The sequence below is a fragment of the Topomyia yanbarensis genome, chromosome 3 (assembly GCF_030247195.1).
Source record: "Topomyia yanbarensis strain Yona2022 chromosome 3, ASM3024719v1, whole genome shotgun sequence".
NCBI classification, from domain to species: domain Eukaryota; kingdom Metazoa; phylum Arthropoda; class Insecta; order Diptera; family Culicidae; genus Topomyia; species Topomyia yanbarensis.
The window spans coordinates 110734242-110758272 of NC_080672.1; positions in this window are offsets into that span (position 1 = coordinate 110734242).

The window sequence follows — 24031 nt, forward strand, 5'->3', positions numbered from 1 at the left end:
TGATTGCTCCAAGCTGTTCCGTGACGTATATGTACTCAAATTTTAAGCTAGTAAGAAACTGTGTTGAACTACAGTGAATTCTTGCTAAAGTGATTAAATAATACTAAGACTGGCGTAAACATACCGCCCGCCTTGAAAGACGCTACTTTCAAAATATTTTAAGCTTATTATAAAAGACTGTGCTGCACTGATTCTTGCTATGTGTGTGTTGAAATTCAACCATGAATGCTAACACTATATCTATCATAGAGTAAAGTATACTGCAGCTACCGTTTGTGTGATCACTCGACCAAATTGAAGAGATGGATAATCCCGCCTGTCGTATCCTCACAATAAACAACATGACGATCCCGTTGACTGACATAATTGAGTATGCATATTGCTGATTTTCATTGAACGATTGGTCGCTGCTGTAGAGTAACTAACTTGCTGATTTATTCGATGTTCGTCCAAACCTGCGTTTCGTTGATTGCTTTCTATGAATTCTGCGATGATCTAGTGGAGAACCATGGGCGTCCAGGACGAGAGACTTGAGTTCGACTCCGTCAACTTCTATGCAGCCGGCGCTGATAACCCAAGACCCAAACGACTCCGCTGGTTCCACCACTCTTGTTTTTGCTGCTACTTCGGTGGATGGATGTTGAACTGTATTGCTGATGTAGATTGTGCCATTCATCGTGTCCGTACTACCCAACGATACCGTGTCGTTCATATTCCTGTACGTTGGGGTAGGTTTGATGGTGCAGATGTCTTCCCTTCAGCGGGCCTAAGTAGCCAACTGATTATTTAAAGATGGTTGGTGATCGTCCTTTCATGCCTCGTGTCCTCCGCGGTCGCCCTTGGTGACGATGACGCCGTCTGTTGCGACTGCTGCAATGGTTGTTGCACAACCTGGTGATGACCAGATCGTCTACACGAGCCAGCTTTGTTGTTCGTGATGGCCGAGTGAAGTACGATGCTTTGAGAATAGTTCTGGTGAATGGTGATCCCTGAACTGTTAATCGAAGACAGAAGTGGTAAGCCCACGTACGGCTTTTCCGAAGTACTTGTTGAAGTAGGAAATTTTCAGATGCTGACATGTGAAGAGGTTTTGATTAGGGGGGTGCAGAGTCTAAATCGTCCATGCTTGGCTGAACATAAACTCCAGTGTCATTCACCTGTGCAAAATTGACGATGTGCTGCCTCTTCTGAATGATCAATGGTGATGGATCTCGTTGATTCTCTGTGTGTTATTTTTTACTGATGAATTGCTGTTCCGATATGTTGCTGTACTACTTAGGTTTCGCAAAGGCTCCAACGAATGTGTTCACTGGACTGCTGCAGTGTGGCCTTCCGTACGAGCTCCGGCAGGTCTCGACCCCCAGACTCAATCCCAACGTTTCCTCTGCATTGGAATCATCAACAGTGATTTGTTGATGCGATGTATACGATGGTGGTATTGGGGGTGCATTTCCAATTCACTGGAACTCAGTCCAGCTCCGCTACACTTCATGTGCAACGGATTTCAGGGGCTTTCACAGACGATGTGCTTCAACGTCGAACCTAGTTGAATTTGACACAATTCAACCCGATGAAATGCACCCGAGATGGGTGAGGACAAATACCACCTATGATGTAGTACCTTCTGCCAAAGCTGTTACTTCGGCTCTGTAGAATATTGGACAGAGTTGGCTCCAGCGAGACTCTTCACTGGACTGAAACTTATCTCTGGATGTCTCCAACAGCCCTTCGTTGAACTGGATGAAGTATGAGTTGCGCATCCTCTTCCTATTCAATACACCGCTGACGACAGAATGAGAGTCTCGATATGGTGGAACTGGAGTGGAACTGTGCTGGGGGATAAAAAATTGTCTACTACTTTGATGCTCAGTGTCCTTTCGAATTTAATCTAGCTTCAGCGAAACCTTCGTTGGACTGACTGACGTGATAGTTGGGGACGAGAGAGCTCGGATGATCCGATATCGTCTGCTCTTGCACCGTCATATGATTTTGTAACTCGATCGCATTGTGTATCACAAATTCTGGGCAAAGATTGGTGCAGTATCTTGATGGTCAAGGGAGGTTTCCGAATGTCGGGAATAATTGTCACGCTGACTGGTGGTTGCAAGATAAGTGAACGATTTATGATTCTCCCTAATCCTGATTTCTGTTGATTCGCTTATTACAAAGATGAAAATATTACAAAGTTTATTAAGTTTATTAAATATAAAAGAAAACAATTGTCGGCTTCTGATCTGTACCGTCGGACCTCGATGTATTAGAGCTTTGTCGTGACCAAGCTTTGAGCAGCTCGATGCTAACCATGCCGCTTCTTCGCTTAAAGGCTTGCCCCAACCGGCCATCTGTTCAGCAACTGCAACCAGATTTTCCGCCACTTCACGATGCGACGCGATTTGCTTTTTGGATGATTTTTCCATTGCGACGAAGGAAAAATAAACCGAGATAAATTTGTTCCGTAACGAACGCGAACCGATTAAACTCTATCACAACACGTTTTTGCTACTTTTGACACTTGCCCGTCGAACGCATGTTGTGTCGATTGTGTGCAAGTTGTCGCGCTTTAGGTTTCGCCCATTGTGAAATGCATGACGAAAAATAGGTAGGTGGACACATTTTATTTGCGGTCATAAAATGATCACTCATTTCAGTCTGTGGTTATCAAATGTATAACTTTGTAGCATTGCCTTAGTGCACAAAAGCGCGTTCTTATTAATAGTAACAATGGCACTTTTAATGTTCGTGTCTGCGGATTTGTCGTCAGGCACGCATTTTCCCGCAGCTTATTGAAACATTTGACTGTCGATTTCACGGTGCTGTACTGTTCCATTTCGAGAAGAAAGTTTTTCGCAACTGTTTATTTGTTCGCACTAAATTTTTCTGTGCTGTTCAGGACTAACTAAATAACTTGACCGCGATATTCAGCGACATTGTTTGATACTTCTCACACGGTTCGCGATCGAAAGGAACGTATTGAAATCCGACAGCGGATGAATTCGGCTTGAAGGACCAACAAATGTTCGCGCACAGTCAAGCGTCTGTAGAGCTGTCGGATATTTATGACGAGGGAACACAAACACACGTCCGGTTAAATTCCAACTCAATTAAAGGTGTTGTGGAGCTAGTGGATTAGTACTATCTTTTCATATTTTCGTCGCATTTTGGAATGTTCCAACAAAATTGTTGCTTTCGAGTAAACTTGTTCGGACAATTCCTTTGCGAGTTAGAGAAATTCAAAAATTTGTTCAAGAGTGATTTAAGATTCATTTTACAAAAAAAAATGGGAATTTCTCTGACAATATATTTTTGGCCAGTATCCCGATTTGGAATATCAATATGCGTGTTTGTTAGTTTTAGGTAGAGCTGTAATTTCAGTGAAATCCGTTGATAGCTGATATCCTCCCGTTTTGAGCTACCACCTTTTCGGACGAAAGTCAATTCAACACCAGCATCATTTCACTTACTGAATGATAGTGATCAAGGAAGAAAATTGGAAAACGATGATGGTGTATGTGAGATAGAATGTTAAACCAAGGTTGGACCAACGTCGGACCAATATCGGGCAATGCTGGACCGACATCGGACCAATCTCAGATCAACCTCGTACCAATATTGGATTTTTTCCGGACCAACATCGGGCCAATATTGGACTTATGTCGGACCAACATCGGATCATTGTCAGACAAACATAGGATCAATGTCGAACGGTATGTTTGATCAATAACAAAGTAAATATCATTTCGCTGGCAGTCAATGGAAGTAACTGATACATTCAACTGAAAGTTCAGTACAATAAGTAATGGTTCAGTTTGTTCGTCTATCAATTTCACGTGTTTTGATACACCTGAATTGATGTTGTCCAGCTCTGGTTTTAGGTCGAAAATTATTGGAATGTACACTCCGCTTCAAATTATCCCAGAAATCTTCAATTGGACGCAGTTGTGGTACATTTGGAGGGTTATTAGCGGTTTTGTACAAAAGGTATGCCGTAATCCTCCATTGTGCCAAAAATTTTGTTCGGCTCAACAGCTAGGTGCCAGATTGGGCGTTCGCTGCCATTTTGTTCACATGGTATCTGCTAGCGGGTTGAAATCAACACAAAATAAGTGTGTCTAAAGTATGACGTTTAGTATGGTGCTTTGCGCAGGGTGGCATTTTGTTTTAATGCTGGAAGCGTTGTCCAAATTTCATTCCGCATACGTTATGTAAAAAATAAAAATTTAAGATAGTATATCATTGGATTATTTAGAAATATTCTCGACATTTTGCTGCTTCCACAAATAATGTGAGAAGTTTAAAACTGTGCTACTGGGAATTCTGAAAAGTCAATTTCCAACCCTGAATATCTCCCGCATTTCCTCTCATGTTAACGTTTTCACTCGTTCACTCTCCTACTCACCATGGCGCAGTTTTTGTTAGAATTACTGACGGAAAAATCTAACAATCATAATATAAAATGCAAATTTCGGCTCCATTTGGTACCCATGTCGATATCGAGCGTAACGGAGATAGGCGATGATGACGCGCTGAAACAAAGCTCCCACTACAAGTCAAGCTGAAGCAGATAAAGCGGACGACTTATTTGCGTGCCAGTGAAAAAAAAACTGCAATGGCACACCAGATTTGCATTGGCGTCAAACCGATGAATTTGGAAGCTGCAAAAACGACGGAACTATGTTGGACACTTTACACAGTTATATCAAGTCCCAATAAATATGCATTGAAATTCGCAATGAACGCCAAATTTTGATAGGGAAATTTTGGTTGCGTCATTTTACCACATACAAGTACAATCGCACAACCCAAATAAATTTATGTTTTATTCAATTCTTTTAACGATTTTAAAATCCAACAAGAAATCTGATAACTTTCCAATTATCGAAAAACGCTCATATATGGAAAATAAAATAAAATATTTTTTTATAAATAGATTTTGCGAAACCAGTGTACGATTTTTTGCCTTTCTCAAAGAAAGGCTATGCAATCACTGTAAAAATCGACTTTTTAACCGAGGCCCGGAGGGCCGAGTGTCATACACCATTCGATTCAGTTCGTCGAGATCGGCAAATGTCTGTGTGTGTATGTATGTGTGTGTGTATGTGTGTGTGTGTGTGTGTGTGTCATTTAAACTCACACAATTTTCTCAGAGATAGCTGAGCCAATTTTCGCAAACTTAGTTTAATCTGAAAGGTATAACGCTCCCATAAGCTGCTATTGAATTTTTAGTTGATCCGACTTCCGGTTCCGGAGTTACAGGTTGAAGAGTGCGGTCACACAGCAAATTCCCATATAAACTGGTACCACCATGATGTTCAAATGATGTAAAACATATTAAAATCGATGTAACATTACTCTAGTTTGCGGGTCTGGATCACTAATGATCAATCAAAGCAGCTTTGAGCGCATTGGCCACCTATGACGGTTCATGACGCCCCCGGGGAACCCGTCAAGTTCCTAAGCTAATATCACACCCATTCCCCAACGAATTCTCTACCGATTTTTACAAACTTGATTTCAAATGAAAGATACAGTAATACCATTGACTGCTGATGAATTTCATTCGGTTCTGACTTTTGCTTCCGGGTTTACAGGGGTGTTAGTAAGGATACACTGGAATTTCCCATATAAATCGGTACAATCGTAATACCTCAGAGGCTAAAAACTATTGAAATGGTCACCAAATTACTTCTAATCGTAGATCTAGATCACTGATTGCCAATCAAACATTCTTTGAATATATTGTCCACTATCGACGATTCCGGAAGTCTGGAATTCCGGGCATATTCCACAATTAAAGTAACATCGGTTCTTCGGTGATGACTGAACCGATTTTCTCAAACCAAGTCTCAAATGGAAGGCAAAATATGCAGTTGAGTATTGCGTCGCCGCCCCTCCCCCCTTGCCCTTACACCTCCCTCCTTCATCACTCCCCTCCTCTTGGAGCACCCTCACGCCCGCATTTCCTTCATCCACCCTGTATACCGAAATAAGATGAAGGATTTATGACGCATCCTCCACTCCCACTCTACCCATTCCCTTCACTTTCAAACCCATTCCACCAACATTTCAAAATATAATCACATGAAGATAACATTGAACTCATGCTGATTAAGCTAATTAAATATTATTCTTTTGCCTTTCTCATATAGAAAGTTTATGCAATTGCTCCAAAAACCGACTTTCTAACCGAGACCCGGAGGGCCGAATCTCATATAACATTCGACTCAGTTCGCCGAGATCGCAAAATATCTATGTGTATGTATGTGTGTATGTATGTGTGTATGTATGTATGCATGTACGTATGCATGTGTGTATGTGCAGATTTGTTAACAAAATGTCCACATCGGTTTCTCGGAAATGGCTGAACGGATTTTTACAAACTAAGATTCAAATGAAAGGTATAATATTCCCATAGGTTGCTATTGAATTTCATTTTCAACCGACATCTTGTTCCGGATTACGAGTTGAAGAGTATGGTTACGAAACAAAATTTGTTGATTTGTCCACATCGGTTTCTCGGAATGTTCTGAATCGATTTGGCAAACTTGATTTTAAATGAAAGGCCCATCAGCTGCATTTGAATTTTGTGTAGATCCGAGTTCTGGTTTCTGAATTAGAGGGTGATAACGTATGCGGAATGAAATTTGGACAACGCTTCAAGCATTAAAACAAAAAAGCAACCCTTCGCAAAGCACCATACTAAACGTCATACTCTAGGCACACTCATTTCAAATATCCAGTGTTAATTTCGACCCACTAGGAGATATCATGTGAACAAAATGGCAGCGAACGCCCAATTTTGGCGCATTGGAGGATTATGGTATATAGTTTGTACAAAAGGCTGATATCCCTCCAAATGTACCACAACTGCGTCCAAATGAGATTTTTCGGGTATAATATGAAGCAGAGAGTAAATGCTCATAATTTTCGACCTCAAACTAACAAAAATGATTATCAAAATCAAAAAAAAAATTCAAAATATGAAAACATAAATTTTTTCGACTCTTTTGCAAAAAGTTCCTGCAAACTGTCGTAAAGCTTCTCGAATAAGCTCAAATTTTTTTTCTACGTTAAGTTAAAAAGCTGACAAATGTTTTCATATAGAGAGAACATTTAATAAAGGGTTTTCTACAAAAAAAAATTGCCTTTTGAATTTTGTCCAAATTTTATTCCGCATACGCTACGTACGATCACGCAATAACGGTTATATTAGTTTCTCGAAAATGGCGTTTTGATCAACTTAGTCTCAAATGAAAGGTGTTGCGTCCCCGGAAACTGATATAAAATTCCATTTCCATCCGACTTCCGGCTCCGGAGTTACGGGTTGTGGAGTGCGATCACATAGAAAACTCCGATTCAAACCGATACCGCGATGAATGCAAAAAGGTGCTCTTATATATACTTACCAAGTGTAATAAGAATGAAAGACATTTCCATAATGTTATATTGTACGAACCAGCTATTAAATCATAGTTTGGAGAAATGAGAAAGGCACAATTGCACCTCTAGGTGGATTAAAACAGGTTTTTAGAAAATTGATTTGCTCTACAAAATGCATGAAATATGCATATCTTTTATTTTAGGATTAAATGACTTTTCGAACCCATTTTCGCGGCAGTTTAGTGCTAATGCATTTCCATTGAAAGAACATTAATTGAAAACCATTCAGCCCTTTGTGTTTCTGTTAGAAAGTCAGAAAGATTTTCACAAACTACTTCTGGATACAAACCGATACAAATTATTATCGGAGGCCAAGTTTCCAGATTTTGGGATGACAATGATCTTGAGGGACAATGTTACCCCCTCGATGAATTTACGTCTTTTCAAACAGACAGACCGATTCTTCCACAAGTTGAATATGATTGCGTTTGTCCGCGTGACCTCATTTTTGCATGGCGAGACGGTACATGATAGGTTTTCGTTGCCAGCACAGCAAAAATGTTTTCACTGTACAAAGAATAGCTATTAATATACATTTAAAATGATCAAGAATGTTGATATAGTGTCACTAAGGATTTTTTTTAATTTTCGAGAAAGTGCTACAAATTCTTATGCATTTCTAAGCTGTTCTAGGGCAGGTACTAGTTCAATCATTTTAGTAATAGCAGTTTCTTTTAGTTGTACCATTACAAATATTTTACAAAAAAGTAATGGCCGGGCACATTTATTTTAAGGGACAAAGGATGGGTGAATACAAATATTTTTAATTAAAATAACTACAATAGAAAATTATTTCAGATTTCAGAAGGCAGGATTGAGCTGTTTGAAATTCTTACGAAACATGCAACAGTCAAACTTTCCTCAATTTTTTCTCTCAAGAAGGTATATCACCCATTAAGCTTCTCGTTTCAAGTAATTTTCCCAACAGTGCAATATCCTGTAGCGGTTTAACCTTTTCGTGCCCAATTTTTTCTAGTGCATATTAAGTTCCACAACTATTTTTCCGTACTATATATTCCTGTTGTGGTTGGGAAACACAAAAAACTTGTTTTGATTAAGATAGAGAGAAGCGCAGTGTTAGAAGCCGCTATATTTTTACGTTTCGATACCTTATATGATTATCATAGAGAATTTACAATAGTCTAATTGTGTGGAAAATATAGTCGATTACAATCTAAATTGATTAGTTTTATCACTTTTTAAAAATACCTAGAGGTAAAAAAGATGTAATAAAATTTCACGTTAATCCGTTAAATTCCAATCACACCAATTGCAATAACTTCAGTTCCACTGATAATACTTTTAACTGTTAGCGATCAAATGAAAGGTAATAGTCCCAGTTATTACCCTTACTTGTTTTTGAGAGCTTATCTCGCCTAAATCAGAAGTTTTCGCTATTGAAAAACGTTGTTGTTTATAAACAACATGGGCATCCCAAGAAACAATTGAAGTTTTATAGCATGCTAAAAGTGCAATCTAAATTTTATCATTGGCTATAAAACTACCATAAAACCTCAATTGTAACTAGGGATGAAAGGGTTAAAAAACTTCCAAGTTTAATCAAAGCTTAAGTAGTTTGAAAGATTACTAAGGATTTTAAGGTATAGTTTTTGGGTATAATCTGAACTATCGGTAAAACATTAAAGATTATTCTGCTTGATAATAAAGCAAAAAAGCAGGATTATAACGTTTTTGTTTGAAGTTTTGGTAATCATTCTGACATGGTTCGAAAGGTGCTCCACAACGTTGACGGAGGATGTAACCACATCAGAGACGAAAAAACTTTATCTGATGGTCGTGCGGATTTATGAAAGGAACATGAATTGTAGGCGCATCTGAAATTAGATTATATAACCGAGACCCGGACTGCCCCCCCCCCCTAACCCAAAATTAATTGAAACGAGAAAAAAAAATTTTTAGGGATGGCCGGATTAAGTTAAAAAAAGTTTATATTTGATATTTAAATACTTATTTTCGAAGCTTATTATCTGATCATTACACTGAGAACTTAATGTTTCAAACACCATGGAGACTTTTGGTAAATTATGGGAATGGGATCTTGTAACTGATCTTTTATTGATGATCTTATAGTTGACAAATCATGTCAATAGCAAAAAAAAGTCTCGAAAAACTTGGTGTCTTCAGTAAAGTTTTCGAAAATTTTATTACAAATAACGTGGCTAAAGACACCAATGCTCCCTATATTTTGGATATTGAGATACCTATTTCTGGATAAACATGTGAAAAGGGCATATCGCAAATGAGAGCCTCTCTGTGTTTACTTTCTCATTAGATTATTACGGCGTCATCATAAAACTTTCCAACATTGTTTCAATCAATATCGAAAGACTCTGATGTCATCTAGCATATCACGCTAAGAGTTAAGGGGCAAACGTAATAGCGGCCTAGTGATTGACGGAATAGAAAGTAAACACAAAGAGGCTCTCATTTGCGATATTCCCTTTTCACATGTTTATCCAGATTTGTGGAAGTGAACCTTCAAAACAAGTTATTCTGATATTACTGTATATGATCAATCACTTCTGCTATTAATAAACAATAAAATAAACATTTTATCCAAGCCATATGTTTCTGAAGCTTACAGTTATATTGAAGAAAATGGATTTAAGAATAATTTTGTATCTCGATATGCTACATACATAGAGTTTTCATAACTTCAATAAAGATGTTTTAAATGAAATTCCAAACAACTTTGCTGAAGACATCAAGTCTCTTACTACCTTTTTGACGAGTTGATTTTCCATTATAATTTCAAGGAGGATTTATCACTACAATGATAATGTCAGAACATGTTTTTTGTTACGACGCTTGTTGCTATACTTTTATATAAATACTTTACTTACCAATCAGTCTAAGGCCATGTGGTCGGTGTTAAGTCAGACCGGACTAAGTCGCAAAACATCAAAAAATGAGTTAATTATTGCACTGTATAAAGAATTTTTTCATCTACATTCCACTTTTACCGGATTTGAAATATGAAACGATAAACAGCAATTATGGCAAAAATTATTTTACAATTATAATGTAAAGGATGCTGCGATTCAAACTTTAAATTCTACAAAAATGGTATGTAACGAAAAGTGGTCCAATTTTAAACGCATATAATTCTGCCATCTCACAATAAATTTCCAAATTTTTTGCACAAATCGCCTTGAAATACTTCTAAGAATAGATTCCAATAGATAAACCCAAAGATTTTTGATATCATAGCATTAAAAAATTAAATAATATGCAACCTTGTCAAAATATCGCGCATTTACACACAGAAGATAGCGCTTCCCAAGCCCTGTACGACGGAATGGTGTACCTAGCGCGCAACGCTTCTATGAATGACGTCAACATCGACTATTTAAAGAACGGACTTGGCCAGACACGCTCAGTTCCCTGTTGAACGGCTGGCGAAGCAGATCACTGCGCTGTGTTTTTTACAGCCAGTGTAGCTGAGTTAGAAGTCCGTTACACTGGCTGTGGAGGGACGTTACGCTGTGTCGTCCAACAGGCGACCGCTCCAACTGCTTCCTAAATGCCGCTGTAATGTTGCCAGTAAATTTTTAGTTTAACTAGCACATGTATTTGCCAAAGAGAATAAGGAAAGAGACGAATAGTGTGAAGCCAAAAATACCTTATTGAGCAGACCAATCGTGCAATGTAAATAAACATTACTCATGCCTGAGTTGGAGGAGATAAGTATTGTAAATCTTTCAAAAAAGAAATTTGAATTTTCGTCAGAATTTAGTGCAATCGTGATTGTAAGGTGCATTCTAGAGTCTATGTATAAGTAAAAACAAGCTTTAGAATTATTTCATCTCTTTGTTTCAAAATGCACATCGTTTGATAAACAAATCCAACGATCGACAAAAGGTTTGTTTTCAAAATATAATAGGAGTCATTTAAAGTGCTGCCTTTGGAAACGGTTGCCAAATTCTAGTGTTGAAATCATCGTAAAGGGAGTGTTGCCGTTTTGACTGATTTTCACTCTGCGTCTCTTTCACTATTCTCTTTGGTATTTGCCATTTGCGCCTGAAATTAAGTAATGTAGTGGTAGTAATAAGCTTCCCATTTTAGTTTAAACGCAAGGACAGTTTTTAAAACAGGATTTGATTAATTAGTTTAGCTCATCTAAGCAATTTTATCAATTCTGTAAATTAAAATTAATTTTACGGAACTTGGTGAATTTGGCCCCACTTGCAACTGGTATAATCAACCTGCACAAAGTGTTGCATAACGCAGGGCTGATTTTTGGAACAAAAAAACATTCAGCCCTTCGCTATGCAAAATCACGATATTATGACAGATGGGCTAAGCGCGGCCGTTCCTTTCAATCGGGAAAGGCCGCGTGGAATTTTGGTGAAACGCGCTAATAGTGTCGTGGTGGCACTAGTTGTCTCTTTCGCTCTACCCATCATCATCAGCGTTGACTCATTTTGCATTGTACGCTTGGGTTCAATATTTGGGGCGAATGTGTTGGTAGGTAGGGGAACCGGCGGTAAAATGAACACGTTAAACAAAGTCATTATTTTCTAACTAATAAGTGAATGAGATATTACAATCACCTTATGTTTCTTGTTAGACATGTTTTGTACATATCTGGTAAAAATACTTCGTCATAAACACATTTTTTCAAACATGATTCTTGATTTCTAAACATGTCCAAAAATGAGACATGTTTACAGCGAGTGGGTAAAATGAACATGTGGCGGTGGTAAAATGAACAGCTTCTGGTGACCTGTAAAATGTCCTGTATGTATGCAATGCGCAGCGTTGGAAAGCATTTTCCGATCAATGCTAATATCCCAACAAATCATGAGCTTTGCATACACACAGGGCATTTCGCAGGCAAAAAATTGTCACGGAAAAATTGAATTTTTATGACGTAATATTAACCATTTTACAATCCTGCGGCATCAAAACACATCTACAAACTTGGGGTTATCCATGGGTGTTTGAACTTTTTGGATCTGTTTGAGAGCAACTAGAAAGCTTGGTCTATACATGAGATGTGATTTGTCTAAAATTTGATTTTTCTTCACCGGTCCGGGTATTTTTTCCCACACACTAAGTACTAAGAAAATAAATATTTTACATTAAGTAGTATAGTCCTACGTCTACAGTTCGTGCAACCCCATAGGGCTGCCCCTTGTAGTTTTTCTCGAAATCAATGCACTGTCACTTAGTCCGGTTTGACCTAACACCGACCATGTTGTCCTTTACTGTATCAAGAAGTCGTCTCCAGTTCAATCTGTCTATGACTCGCAGGGTACGACGACTCCTCAGATCTCCTTCATCTTGACCTATCTGTCGGATTGTTTTCTAGAACAATTTTTACCGAATTGTTCACCATTCTGACGATATGCCCAGCCCACCGCAGCCGCCCAAATTTTGCTGAGTGAACAATGGGTAGTTATTCAAGGTACTGTTACAATTCATTGTTCATACGCCGTCTCCATATTCCGTCTCTCATATGCATCCCATCGCAGATCGTTCTCAACACGTTCCATTCGAAAAGACTAGGAGCGCGTTGGTCTCCCGCCAGCATACTCCGGGTTTCTTGGCCGTGGAGGACAACCAGTCTAATGAGCGATTTGTAGAAGATTAACTTCATGTAGTGTCGTACTTTCTTCTATTGAAGGGGTTTTCAAAGTCCAAAGTAACAAAGTTCACCTGCTAGAATACGTTTCTAAATTACTCTGTTGTAGTCATTAGTGAGCCCAATTACACGAACTCATCAACCAGCTCGATATCATCGCTACCAATCGATATTCTCGGTTGGAGGCGTGACCTCTTACTCTCATGTACTATGTCTGACGCATTTGTGTCCAGTTCAATTCGCTTTGCTTCAGCCGTCAGTCGGATGTACAATGTACATCCCCACCATCGTCTCAAGATTGTGTTCCACAATATTGACGTTACCGGCGAATCTAAAAAGCTAAAAAGACTTTCGGAAAACCATACCACTCGTGTCGATCCGTGCTCTTATTACCACACCTTGCCGTAGCCCTTTCCGAGTTCCAAAAGTACTCGAAAGTATCTCTAATACTCATCACACATCACTCATTCTATTGTCGTTTGTCCGGAAATCTGTATTTGGGCATTACTGTTCTCAGCGAACTTACTTGCTAACGTAGATTGGCGGTGATAAGGAATTTGGGAGAATACCTTCAGTAATGACTTGCTCGGTAACTAGTTGCCGCAATCCCGCTTAAAATCCTTTTTATGGATGGGACATACTTCTTCCTTCATTCAATCCTCCGATAAAATATGATTCTCCCAGATCTTCAAATCCACCCAATGAAGTGTTCTTATCAACGCCTCTCTTTCGTGTTTTAGCACCTCACATGGCTGTTGATCATTGCCAGCGGCTTTATCAGTCCTCAACCGACCCTTAAGAATCTTACGTAGATCCGGCGCTGGGTATCTGTCGTCGGATGTATATGTCCCCAGACTGATTCTTGCGACACTCTCGTCGTCTACTGCTATTTCGATGTTCGTCTTAATACACTTATCGATCAGCGCACACTCGGTCGTGCGAAGATCTCCATTAGTGCTTCTTCATATGTCGGCCTGTGGCACATAGCCAATGCTCGAGCGATTTACCTACTCGTAGAATTTTCGTAACTCTGTACAGATACTCTAACGCCTCGGTATCCTGATCTTCCAGTAAGCGATTCCGAATCAATATTCACACAGCAGAAGGTGCGACCATTTGTGATGTTGGAGAAAAACTACAAGGGGCAGCCCTATGGGGTTGCACAAACTGTAGACGTAGGACTATACTACTTAATGTAAAATATTTATTTTCTTAGTACTTAGTGTGTGGGAAAAAACACCCGGACCGGTGAAGAAAAATCAAATTTTAGACAATATAATCACATCTCATGTATAGACCAAGCCTTCTAGTTGCTCTCAAACAGATCCTAAAAGTTCAAACACCCATTGATAACCCCAAGTTTGTAGATGTGTTTCGATGCCACAGGATTGTAAAATGGTTAATATTACGTCATGAAAATTCAATTCTTCCGTGACAACTTTTTTTGACTGCAAAATGCCCTGTGTGTATGCAAAGCTCATGATTTGTTGGGATATTAGCATTGATCGGAAAATGCTTTCCAATGCTGCGCATTGCATACATACAGGACATTTTGCAGGTCACCAGAAGCTGTTCATTTTACCACCGCCACATGTTCATTTTACCCACTCGCTATAAACATGTCTCATTTTTGGACATGTTTAGAAATCAAGAATCATGTTTGAAAAAAATGTGTTTATGACGAAGTACTTTTACCACATATGTACAAAACATGTCTAACAAGACACATAAGGTGATTGTAATATCTCATTCACTTATTAGTTAGAAAATAATGACTTTGCTTAACGTGTTCATTTTACCGCCAGTTCCCCTACCTACCAACACATTCGCCCCAAACATTGAACCCAAACGTACAATGCAAAATGAGTCAACGCTGATGATGATGGGTAGAGCGAAAGAGACAACTAGTACCACCACGACACTATTAGCGCGTTTCACCAAAATTCCACGCGGCCTTTCCCGATTGAAAGGAACGGCCGCGCATAGCCCATCTGTCATAATATCGTGATTTTGCATAGCGAAGGGCTGAATGATTTTGTTCCACAAAATAGCCCTGCGTTATGCAACACTTTGTGCAGGTTGATTATACCAGTTGCAAGTGGGGCCAAATTCACCAAGTTCCGTAAAATTCCTTTTAAATTACAGAATTGATAAAATTGCTTAGATGAGCTAAACTAAATAATCAAATCCTGTTTTAAAAACTGCCCTTGCGTTTAAACCAAAATGGGAAGCTTATTACTACCACTACATTACTTAATTTCAAGCGCAAATAGCAAATACATGTGCTAGTTAAACCAAAAATTTACTGGCAACATTACAGCGGCATTTAGGAAGCAGTTGGAGCGGTCGCCTGTTGGACGACACAGGGTAGCGTCCCTCCACAGCCAGTGTAACGGACTTCTAGCTCAGCTACACCGGCTGTAAAAAACACAGCGCAGTGATCTGCTTCGCCAGCCGTTCAACAGGGAACTGAGCGTGTCTGGCCAAGTCCGTTCTTTAAATAGTCGATGATGACGTCATTCATAGAAGCGTTGCGCGCTAGGTACACCAATCCGTCGTACAGGGCTTGGGAAGCGCTATCTTCTATGTGTAAATGCGCGATATTTTGACAAGGTTGTATATTATTTAATTTTTAATGCTATGATATCAAAAATCTTTGGGTTTATCTATTGGAATCTATTCTTAGAAGTATTTCGGGGCGATTTGTGCAAAAAATTTGAAAATTTATCGTGAGATGGCTGAATTATATGCGTTTAAAATTGGACCACTTTTCGTTACATGCCATTTTTGTAGAATTTGCAGAGTGCACCCCCATATCGAAAACAAAGACGTAGTCCTACGTCAAAAAATTCCGTTAATTAGAGCATGGATTTGGTTCTCAGTATGTTAATCAGGTGATCTCAAGGGTGTCGCTGATGAGGAGCTCCACATTCTACCGCGAACTCCAAATGCGCGTAAAATGCATCTTTCTGGTTCTTGGGTCTCGCTTCGTTAAGGTACTATACGATGAGGATGCTTTAGTTGCAGAAATGGCCTTTGATCCACATACACATTCTTTCGCTGATCGTCTGCTACTTGATAACGCGTTGGCGAATCTTGACCAGCACTACAAAGCTGTCTCCCAAATCGTTTGGTGTGCCGTCGCTCCAATACAATGTAACCACTCGATGCCCGCTTTTCCACATATTCTATCCTGCCAAGCAAAGTTCCCACAATGCTACGGCTTTCAATTTGCAAGTTTTCAGTTCATTGTGTAGGATTCGTTTGAACCCAGTGGAGCAAAGTGGCTTGCAGTTTGATGTGCCAAGTTTCCAATCGTAGTCCATTTTTCGTTACGTGGGCTTTGATAGATTGTTCCAATTCGCTTTTTCTTCCGATATCTTCGTAAGGTAGATTTTTCTGCCCGGCTTGTTGGATTTGACCCAACCTCCTGTCTCGAACAGCCGTGCGGGGTGTCGTAGCCAGTTCTGTCTACGATAGGGTTAGGGTAGGGTCATTTCGCTTTTACTGCAGAAGACTGATTAAATGTCATCAATAGACGCACAGGGATGCATGAGATAGGAGCTTGTGAACACTAGAAAGTATTCACCATTTGACGACCAACCTTTGAAATTGATGATTTCGAAATTATGTGAAGTTGACCATAAAAAAGTAAGTTATCGAACATTTCGATTTTATAACATTTAATAAAAGAAAGTTATCTATGAAGATATGGTATTCTATCAATATTCAATTCTTATGTGTAGAAAGGAATGGTAATTGTTGAACTTTCAATATTTTATCAAATTATATTGAAGCCATTTCGAAAATCAATCGATTTTCGTCAAAACCCCCGTCCAAACCCAATTTCTAGCTACTCCACTATGTTTTATATAAAAGTTTACACAAATTCAAATGCCTAGTTTGTAGTGGTTGTAGTGCCTGTAACCATTTAGCGCCCCTCTCAATGCACCATTTATCACCGGTTTCTGTCAGCCATTTGGATCATGTTTCCACAAAGCTATATGCTAAATAGAGGTTTGTAGCGATCTACTCAGATAGATTGGTACCGAATCAACCCAATTCCGAAGGAGATATTCTCGGCGGCGGGTATTTCCCTCCATAACGATACCTGTTGTGCGACCTACTAGATCTGGTCCTGGTCAGTGGAACTAGTCTACTCACACCCCGTGGCACAAAAAGACGTGGAGATGATTCCCGTCCAACCTCTCATTTTAGTAGTTCTTCGCATTTTAGTTCCACGTTGGTGACCACACCTCCAGTTTCAATTTCTCTCGCGGGTACGTAGGCACCACAGATCTATGAAAAAACTCAGCAAATTATGTTGTGTGCATGTACAAAGTCATTCAATGTCACCTTCGTTTTATCAGACCATACCTTAATTAAATCAGTTACGGCCGACTGTTACATAGATAACGTCATGATATTGAATGGTTTGTCTTTGGTCCTGAAATATACAACGGAAGGGTTATTCAAATTATATGGGTATTCGTTGTACCGAAGGGTAGTTAGGTTTGTCGCTCACAGTTTTGCTCCAAACTTATCACTTGAGGCAGCAGCCAAATCGATCTTCATTAGATCTAAGGAATTGTTAGGTCGTACGAAAGTGAATATTTCTGTTTTGCCCCATCCCCCCTTTTTTATTTTTATTTTATTGTTTAAGTATCTTTTGTCGTTATTCAAAATATGTATAATATATTTATTGCTTGAAAATTTGCACATCTTTATATTACAATACTTTTTTACAGCAAAAGTTTTATTTCACTAGTGGTTAGACAAATGTTTAGTATAGAAAATGACGTAAAAATGTTAAATATTTCTTCTATTGCTAAACAATTCTCTAAAACAAATACAATTTTATCGGTTTTTTCGCGCAATATTCATTCCGTCGTAAAAGTAGAAAAAGTCGTAAAATGTTGCAAATATTATCAGCTATTGATTCCAGTAAAACTAAATCAACAAAAAGAGTTTTGATTAAGCTGATGAGAATTAATGATGTTTTCTACGGAACATCACTCAGGACTGCTCTGAACACAAATAGTGTTTTAGTTTTTGTGGAGCTAGCGTAAATCCGGTGCTAGCTTAGTCCTGTTACTAAGTTAGTGTCGGATTCTGATAAGACGTAGCCGAAATGTAAATTCCATAACTATTTTAACTGCTACATTATTTTACCATATTTATTAAAGTGTATCCGAATATGTTGAACATTACGTAATATTATCTGAAATATGATTAGAATCAAGTGTCTCCACTCTACTCAACATGTCACTCAAAAACTTTCTTCTACGAAATGATAACGTCCCCAGCTCCTAAGTTTCCTTCTTCACAGCAAGCAAGCAACCGGAAAAATCAGTTAGTGACGGGGAAAATAATTGTGAAAATTTGTTCGGTTTGAAAGTAATTAAAAACTATCGATGCGGGATGCTAGTATCGAATCAACCGTCCAGCATACTTATGTTTATCTGCGTTTTGGATCGGAAATGGGGAAAGCATCCCGTATTGCTGTTCCATTCCTCCACCCAATTAGCCTTCATATAAATTTAGTTTGCCGAAGATTTATCTGATCCAGACGTCCTAGGCTTTGTTCATCCGCGGGTGGAACCAGATTGAACTAGCTCAAAACTGTCCCCTTTTTGCACTCTGAAAACCTTAACGGAAGGCGGTAGTTCCGCCCATAAATCAAACAAAATCGGGCTTATCTTCCGTACAAGTCGTTCGTTGGCAATGCTAGCGCTCTGGGAAAGTTCATTAAATGGTGTACCACTCTCGTCGCAATACCAAACTGCTGGGGATAGGAAGCATGAACATTCTGTTTGTTTTCCTCATTTACTTCTGAACTTCCAAATTGGCCAAAATAGCACAATCGGTTTCTGCTTTTTCTCATAGCACAGCTTTCCCGGATACGTTTATCTGTAAGTTTGTCCCAATGGGGTGCCCCTTGTGGGATGATAAATTTGCCGCAATTAATTACGTAATAATCGTTTGCGGGTTTACCGGAATTTTCCGCTGTGAGCAGTACGGTACAAGCAGAAAGAAGCGGTTGGTGCATTTTTATCAGCTATTATTTGACTTTTACTATACGGAATCAGTGGCACTGCCACTGTTGGTAATGTTTCCCGTGTGGGCTTTTATTCAATGTTTTTTTTTGTTCTGCCCCAACTAAAGGTACATAGGTTTTTCTTGTTGGACAGAGGCAAGAATTGAGCCACGTTTCGATGAGATCCCTCGATGATGCCAATTAAAAGGTTGAAATGCGACGGTGGATGTTTACTCAAACAGGTTGTCCGGTTTGTTAGTGGGTAATGATGGTAAAAGTCTATTCGGCAGAATGTTTCAACAGATCAAACAGAGTTTGATCTCTCGTTGGATGGAAAGCTGAGCAGGTGATACTGGGTAATATAAAAGTTACAATAATTGAATCGTATGGTAATCAGTATGGAAACCGAAAACCGATATAGGAAACGGATCTGGATGTTAACATGGAAGTTGCAAAATGAACTTGAGTATCAAATTTATTTGCAACTTCCATGTTAATGTTCCAATTAATTAAATGAAATAAATATTTGTTTGGAAAGCGGGTACCGGTGTGATAAAAGAATTTGGTAATTTTTTTTCATTAAACGAATATACAAGTATGCCTACATTTAAAATGATTTAGCCTATATCATTCAGTTTCATGACTTCATTTTTTTCCCCTCAAAGTAACCTTGCCCAAACTGTCTGTTGCGGTGCAACGCTATTCTTGTTCGCTCCACAGCCTATAGTTTCATTTTGATCCGTCTTATTAATTACAACCAACTTCCAAATTTATGTGCGTGTGCAGTGTATAGCAGAAACAAAATTTGCAATGATGTGTAGAATTAAAAGAAAAGCGTCTTAGAATAAAATAGCTCAGTTCAAAGCCGATATCCGCCATGGACGGTAAATTGTTTCACTCGTCGTTTTCTTAGGAACTCCTGAAGGAATTCTCTCGTCTTCATGACCACAACGTAGGGCTTAATCGCTGTCACGCATTGACCACTCGTAGGCGGCGCGTAGTGTTTGATTCGCTGGACCGTTGACTCGCTGCAGCGACAGTAAAACTCGATTATCTAGGAGTTGTATTTTGTTGAAAAGTTCATTCGCGGCGATCACGATATCTCAAGAACTAATTAATCGATTATTCTGAAATTTTAACAAGTTGTTCCTTTTTATATCAGCTACATTGTGTACAAAACTATTTTACTGGAATCATCACATCATCTTTTCCGATCGGAAAATTCAATTTATGATGCGAATGAAAAATAAGTCGGACAACAGTGGATTAATTTAAAATTGTAATACCTTAAAAAATAGCTTAAATAGTAATCAACCAACGACCTAATGAAGTAAAAAGTTTAGTGTTTAACACGAAGCAATATTGTTCAAGAAAGCAATCAAATCATTCCAAAACAAGCTTAGAGCAAGAAATATAGAAAATCGTAATGATTAAATACCAAAGGGAATGAAACTTATATTCAAAAATGATGGGAATTCGATTGACTGATAAATGTAGTGTTGATTATTACCGGATATTTACTAGAATAACACTAGTTTACAAGAAAAATGAAGCTTCAAGAAAAAGTATTTTTTAGACTAATTTTGGGTCGCTGAACACGAAAACAATATTCATTTTTTTGTTCAAAGAAGCGATTTTGTAATTTTCTCAAAAAACTCATTTTTGAGCACTTTTTGTAGTTTTTAGTCAATATTTCGTGTCAAAATCATTCAATTAATTTAGCCAATATGCAGGTTGAAAGGTGCCGAGATTTCCTTTCCAAAAACATATAATATGTGTCGATCATATGTAAAATTTTTAGTGCTGCAAGCGATCAAAGTTTAAAAAAAGTGCATTTTCGACCATTTTTAAAAGTTATTCGTTTTTAAATGGTTTTTTTTACCGAAAAACTAATTTTTTCGGACCTTTTAGAATCTAAGATGACAGATAATATGTATACGTTAATTTTAAGCCTACTATCACTAACATCGGATGGAAAATGTTGATGCTATGGCACGTTGAGCGAAATCAATATTTTATGATTTTAGCGGACCCTGCCTTGGTGCGGCGGTTTAGAGGGTGTAGCACTGGTCTCATAAGCCAATCGTAAAATATTCGAGTCCCTATCGGGAAGGAGTCTCAGTGGGATCGTAGCACTAGTCACGTAATATTCTGCGAACTGAGAATCTACTGTGAGCCCTGTTGAAGCAGAAGGCGAAAATTCTTTTAATTCGTAAAATATGTACTCACCACAGACAAAACAAAACATTTCCAACGATATTTCCGTATTTTAAAAAGAGCACTTAGTTGTACAATGGAATATCCAAAACCATTCAAATGCCGCAGGATGGATGGATGCAAGCTCGAGAAGACAGTAGCACCCAACAGAAACAATAACTATCAAGTATAGAAAATTATTTCAGCCGAAAGTACGTTTGTGCGAAAAATAAAAAGTTTCAGTTTTCACTCAGTGCTTCATACCATCTACATTTTCATCCGACTTTTGTGACCATTGTACTAAAATTTATGCAAAAAAGATTATTTATCTCATTAGATTCTCAAATAATTTTCTTTTGTCCTTGATTTATTATAAAAAAAAATACTAGAAATATGCATTTTTTAAAAAAATGTCGAATATTAGACTTTTTTTACTTTGGTTGATTGTAATCATAATAATACATTTCTCGATAAACATACGATTACGGCTTAAAAGCCAACTGTCAAAATTCTCTTTGAAAGGGAATTCCGGACAAACCGTTACTGACTAAACGCAGCTCATAGCAGTTAATGCAAGAGAAAACTTTTTTCTTTTGTTTACTAGAAACATCTGTGATTGGCGGGTAACAGTTTGTCTGAAATTTCATTTCAAAGAGAATTTTGACAGTTGGCTTTTAAGCCGTAATCATATGTTTGTCGAGATTTGAGCTACGCATATTATACATTTTTGGAAAGGGCACATTAATACCTTTCGAACTGTTTCGATGGGATTCTGTTTGAACAAGATATTGACAAATAACTAAAATATTGCCCAAAAGCACCTTTTTCGAAGAAATTTTGAATATGCTTCTTTGAAAAAAAATGGACTTGGTTTTCGTATTCAGCGATCCAAAATTAACTGAGGAAACACCTTTCTTCTTAGCTTACCGCGATTACCTTAAAATTGTTAAAATCTGTCACATTAGATTCTGAAAATATAAAAAATTATTTTTCTGTAATAAAAAATAGAGCAAAAACAAAAAAGCGTATTTTAAACTCGAACTTCTTTGAAAGAGAAATAGAGTATTATTTTCGTATTCAGCGACCCAAAACTATTCTACTTTTTCTCGTAACTTCATTTTTCTTGTAAACTAGTGTAATCTTATTTAAGACCAAAACAGATATGTGAAAAACAAAGCAATTTTCACTCGGTGCTTAATAACATCACCAGTTTTTGTCAGATTTTCATGATCTTAGGCTTAAAATTCATGCGAGAAGTTCGTTTGTCATATAAGATTGTAAAAGATTTTTTTTGCTGATTAATTTTTTATGAAAAATCAACTAAAAATTAGTAATTTTACCAAACGCTACTTTTTTGACTTTGGTTGCTCTTAACCCTAAACTTTTGATATTTTATCCTAACATGTTATATATTTTTGGAATGGGCACATCGAATGGTGAGTCGTTTGTGTTAATCGGAAGATTTGTTCCTGAGAAATTGACCAAAAACCGCAAAAGTGCTCAAAAACACCTTTTTTAAAAAATCACAAAAACGGTTCTTTGAAAAAGAAAATGGATATGATTTTCGTGCTCAGCGACCTAAAATTGACTTAGAAAACACCCATTCATGCAATTAATCCAAAATTTGTAAAGTAGTGTAATGCATTTTTTGGGAAAAGACTATATTTTTGCCTTTTTCATAAAGAAAGGATATGCAATCACTCTGAAATCCGACTTTTTAACCGAGGCCCGGAGGGCCGAGTCTCATGTACCATTCGACTCAGTTCGTCGATATTGACAAATGTCTGTATGTGTGTGTGTTTTCAAATCTCACTCACTTTTCTAAGAGATGGCTGAACCGAATCGTTTAAAGTTGATTTCAAATGAAAGGTATAACACTCCCATAAGCTGCTATTGAAGTTTTTGTCGATCGGACTTCCGGTTCCGGAGTTAGGGGTTGAAGAGTGTGGTCACCCAGCAAATTCCCATATAAAATGGTCACACCATGATGTCCAAATGGTGTAATACATATCAAAAAGGGTGCAAAATAACTCGGGTTTAGATCACTAATGATCATTCTAAGTAGCTTTGACCACATTGGCCACCTATGACGGTTCTTGATGATTTTATAAACTTGGTTTCAAATGAAAGATACAATACTCCCATGGACTGTTATTGAATTTCATTCGTATCTGGCATGTGGTTCCGAAGTTACAGGTTGTTTTTTTTGCGACCACATAGGAATTTCCCATATAAATCGGTACAATCGTAATACTTCAAAGGTTAAAAATCCATTTCTATTAGCAAGTCTAGATCACATCATTTCTATTTACAAGTCTAGATCACTGATGGCCAATCAAAGATTCTTTGAATATAATGTCCACTATCGACAGTTCCTAAATTTTCGGGTTCGGGATGTATTCCAGAATTAGTCACATCGATTACTCGGTGTTGACTGAACCGATTTTCATAAACCAAATCTCAAATGGTGGGTATAATATGCGGTTGGGTGTTGAATACTCTATCAGCCTCCTCTCAACTTCCCCTCACACCATCTCTTTCTACATCAACCCCCCACCCCCTCCCTCTCTTTGACCTATATTCTCTTCAACCGCCATAGGGACCATCCATAAATGACGTAGCATTATATGGGTGAGGGGAAGTTTTGTATTTTATGATGATGTGAGACGACAGGGGGGTAGGAGGTCATGTCATGCTACGTAGCTTTTTTAAAGGGGAATAGAGGTTGATCTGATTTCACGACAATCTTACCC